Source organism: Phyllobates terribilis, unplaced genomic scaffold (genome assembly GCF_046119375.1).
Source record: "Phyllobates terribilis strain yellow unplaced genomic scaffold, ASM4611937v1 Scaffold_8146__1_contigs__length_32432, whole genome shotgun sequence".
Lineage (NCBI taxonomy): Eukaryota > Metazoa > Chordata > Amphibia > Anura > Dendrobatidae > Phyllobates > Phyllobates terribilis.
In genome coordinates, this window is record NW_027370886.1 from 27501 (window position 1) to 32433 (window position 4933).

Consider the following 4933-nt stretch of genomic DNA (forward strand, 5'->3'; position numbering starts at 1 on the left):
TCGATCGGAGGAAGAGCAGGGGTGCATGTAGGGACTTGCCCAAGTACGGAGGCTGCAAACCCCTGTCGTCGGGAGATACGTGCCCACGAGTCCTGGAAGCGCGACTCGGGTACAGGCGCCCTTGCGGGGGGGTACTGGATGTGGAACAGCACTGGGGTCGAAGCCACAAAAGCATCCGCCCTCATGGAGCCTCTCCTCGGCCTAAAAATCCAGATTTTAGCCTTGACGGCGCCCCCATGTGGAGAACCAGGGCCCGCGGGGGGGTCTGGCCAGGCTCACTTCAACCCAGGAACACCTCTCTGACTTGGGATAGGCGACCGGCAAAAGTCCCCCCACGCAGCTGCGGAAGCCTGGGTTCAGCCAAGGTGCAGACCTCCAGCCGAACAGGGACTCATAGCCAAAACGCATACCCAGGCCTACGGAGGTGAAAACCAGCTTAAATGAGTCAAAATGTGTCGGGGCTGAGAGGTACCTCTCTCTCATATATTCTGCCGGTGGTGTGCAAAACTGGGTCTTTGCATGGAGTGTCACCCTATACCCACTTTAGGGACGCATGCAAAAAAGTGCCCGATCGCCTGGAACTGTCAGGCGGATTCGGCTCCCTGGAATTTCCTCATTCTGGTTCTTTTTCACTTTTTGTCTCTTTTGCGACATCTAGTGGGCAGGCTGCATTACTGCAACCGGGGACACCTCAAAACGCTTGGAACTGGGGAGCGGGCTCAATTTACAAACGTTTTGCGGGTCCTGGAAGTCAAAATTGTGACTTCTGAAAACGACTAAGTATCAAGGACTCATCGCGCGAATCGCTCTGGAACTGAAATCGGATGCGCGCACTGACATGCTCCCCTCTCTGGAAGTCTGACACAAGTTGAAAAATTTTCTAAGTCCCCAAAAATTTTTTTTTTCAACTTTTTTTCAATTTTCCCCCTGTGGGATATATATTTTACCCACACTTTTGGAGCCCTCCTGGGATGCCCTCTAACATACTAGAACCTCATTTTGTGGAAGTTTTCACAAAATTGTGAAATTTTCCAAAAAGTCAGAAATTTTGCAAAAACGACTAAGTATCAAGGACTCATCGCGCGAATCGCTCTGGAACTGAAATCGGATGCGCGCACTGACACGCTCCCCTGTCTGGAAGTCTGACAAAAGTTGAAAAATTTTCTAAGTCCCCAAAAATTTTTTTTTTCAACTTTTTTTCAATTTTCCCCCTGTGGGATATATATTTTACCCACACTTTTGGAGCCCTCCTGGGATGCCCTCTAACATACTAGAACCTCATTTTGTGGAAGTTTTCACAAAATTGTGAAATTTTCCAAAAAGTCAGAAATTTTGCAAAAACGACTAAGTATCAAGGACTCATCGCGCGAATCGCTCTGGAACTGAAATCGGATGCGCGCACTGACATGCTCCCCTCTCTGGAAGTCTGACACATGTGTGAAAATTTTCTAAGTCCCCAAAAATTTTTTTTTTCAACTTTTTTTCAATTTTCCCCCTGTGGGATATATATTTTACCCACACTTTTGGAGCCCTCCTGGGATGCCCTCTAACATACTAGAACCTCATTTTGTGGAAGTTTTCACAAAATTGTGAAATTTTCAAAAAGTCAGAAATTTTGCCAAAAACGACTAAGTATCAAGGACTCATCGCGCGAATCGCTCTGGAACTGAAATCGGATGCGCGCACTGACACGCTCCCCTGTCTGGAAGTCTGACAAAAGTTGAAAAATTTTCTAAGTCCCCAAAAATTTTTTTTTTCAACTTTTTTTCAATTTTCCCCCTGTGGGATATATATTTTACCCACACTTTTGGAGCCCTCCTGGGATGCCCTCTAACATACTAGAACCTCATTTTGTGGAAGTTTTCACAAAATTGTGAAATTTTCCAAAAAGTCAGAAATTTTGCAAAAACGACTAAGTATCAAGGACTCATCGCGCGAATCGCTCTGGAACTGAAATCGGATGCGCGCACTGACATGCTCCCCTCTCTGGAAGTCTGACACATGTGTGAAAATTTTCTAAGTCCCCAAAAATTTTTTTTTTCAACTTTTTTTCAATTTTCCCCCTGTGGGATATATATTTTACCCACACTTTTGGAGCCCTCCTGGGATGCCCTCTAACATACTAGAACCTCATTTTGTGGAAGTTTTCACAAAATTGTGAAATTTTCAAAAAGTCAGAAATTTTGCCAAAAACGACTAAGTATCAAGGACTCATCGCGCGAATCGCTCTGGAACTGAAATCGGATGCGCGCACTGACACGCTCCCCTGTCTGGAAGTCTGACAAAAGTTGAAAAATTTTCTAAGTCCCCAAAAATTTTTTTTTTCAACTTTTTTTCAATTTTCCCCCTGTGGGATATATATTTTACCCACACTTTTGGAGCCCTCCTGGGATGCCCTCTAACATACTAGAACCTCATTTTGTGGAAGTTTTCACAAAATTGTGAAATTTTCCAAAAAGTCAGAAATTTTGCAAAAACGACTAAGTATCAAGGACTCATCGCGCGAATCGCTCTGGAACTGAAATCGGATGCGCGCACTGACATGCTCCCCTGTCTGGAAGTCTGACAAAAGTTGAAAAATTTTCTAAGTCCCCAAAAATTTTTTTTTTCAACTTTTTTTCAATTTTCCCCCTGTGGGATATATATTTTACCCACACTTTTGGAGCCCTCCTGGGATGCCCTCTAACATACTAGAACCTCATTTTGTGGAAGTTTTCACAAAATTGTGAAATTTTCCAAAAAGTCAGAAATTTTGCAAAAACGACTAAGTATCAAGGACTCATCGCGCGAATCGCTCTGGAACTGAAATCGGATGCGCGCACTGACATGCTCCCCTCTCTGGAAGTCTGACACATGTGTGAAAATTTTCTAAGTCCCCAAAAATTTTTTTTTTCAACTTTTTTTCAATTTTCCCCCTGTGGGATATATATTTTACCCACACTTTTGGAGCCCTCCTGGGATGCCCTCTAACATACTAGAACCTCATTTTGTGGAAGTTTTCACAAAATTGTGAAATTTTCAAAAAGTCAGAAATTTTGCCAAAAACGACTAAGTATCAAGGACTCATCGCGCGAATCGCTCTGGAACTGAAATCGGATGCGCGCACTGACACGCTCCCCTGTCTGGAAGTCTGACAAAAGTTGAAAAATTTTCTAAGTCCCCAAAAATTTTTTTTTTCAACTTTTTTTCAATTTTCCCCCTGTGGGATATATATTTTACCCACACTTTTGGAGCCCTCCTGGGATGCCCTCTAACATACTAGAACCTCATTTTGTGGAAGTTTTCACAAAATTGTGAAATTTTCCAAAAAGTCAGAAATTTTGCAAAAACGACTAAGTATCAAGGACTCATCGCGCGAATCGCTCTGGAACTGAAATCGGATGCGCGCACTGACATGCTCCCCTCTCTGGAAGTCTGACACAAGTTGAAAAATTTTCTAAGTCCCCAAAAATTTTTTTTTTCAACTTTTTTTCAATTTTCCCCCTGTGGGATATATATTTTACCCACACTTTTGGAGCCCTCCTGGGATGCCCTCTAACATACTAGAACCTCATTTTGTGGAAGTTTTCACAAAATTGTGAAATTTTCAAAAAGTCAGAAATTTTGCCAAAAACGACTAAGTATCAAGGACTCATCGCGCGAATCGCTCTGGAACTGAAATCGGATGCGCGCACTGACACGCTCCCCTGTCTGGAAGTCTGACAAAAGTTGAAAAATTTTCTAAGTCCCCAAAAATTTTTTTTTTCAACTTTTTTTCAATTTTCCCCCTGTGGGATATATATTTTACCCACACTTTTGGAGCCCTCCTGGGATGCCCTCTAACATACTAGAACCTCATTTTGTGGAAGTTTTCACAAAATTGTGAAATTTTCCAAAAAGTCAGAAATTTTGCAAAAACGACTAAGTATCAAGGACTCATCGCGCGAATCGCTCTGGAACTGAAATCGGATGCGCGCACTGACATGCTCCCCTCTCTGGAAGTCTGACACATGTGTGAAAATTTTCTAAGTCCCCAAAAATTTTTTTTTTCAACTTTTTTTCAATTTTCCCCCTGTGGGATATATATTTTACCCACACTTTTGGAGCCCTCCTGGTGTACCCTCACACATATTTCCCCTCTCTATAGAGGAAGACTGGGGGGCCTCAGCCCAAAATTCTGGAACTGTTTCTGGACACCGCAGCACGATTAAGCCCTCCAACGACTTCCACAAGACGAATATTAAGCCCTCCACCGACTTCCACAAGGCGAATATTAAGCCCTCCACCGACTTGCACGGGGGCGACCATTAAGCCCCCTTCCGAATACATCTAGTCACGGCCGGAGTCTTTTTTGGCGTGGTGGGTTCGCGACTCGGCCGCTCACAGTGTCCCGCATCGGTCATAGCTATCCCGGCCAAGGAGGCAGACTGTTTGTTCCGTGAAATCGCAGATTGTGGCGGGCCCAGGAAACCAGCAGCCTTACGGCGTGGAGGGGTTGATCAGGCCCCTTCGGCGTCCGGCCGTGGGTTCTGCGCCCGGGGGTTCCCTTGGGATGGTAGGCGAACCCCTTGGGAGGGACAAAAGCTTGTCTCGAGGGATGACTTTCAATAGATCGCAGCGAGGGGAGCTGCTCTGCTACGTACGAAACCCCGAGACAGAAGCAGGTCGTCTACGAATGATTTAGCACCGGGTTCCCAGCGAAACTTGCGGTGCGCTCCGGGAGAGAGGCGGCGGGGCTTCCGGCCGCTCTCCGGTCCACGGGGCGTGCGGCGTTACTCGCCGGGGGCTCGGGGGCCCCCGGCTATCCCTGGCCGGGATGGGCTCCTCGGCACTGCGGTATCGTCACGTTTAGGGGGGATTCTGACTTAGAGGCGTTCAGTCATAATCCCACAGATGGTAGCTTCGCCCCATTGGCTCCTCAGCCAAGCACACGCACCAAATGTCTGAACCTGCG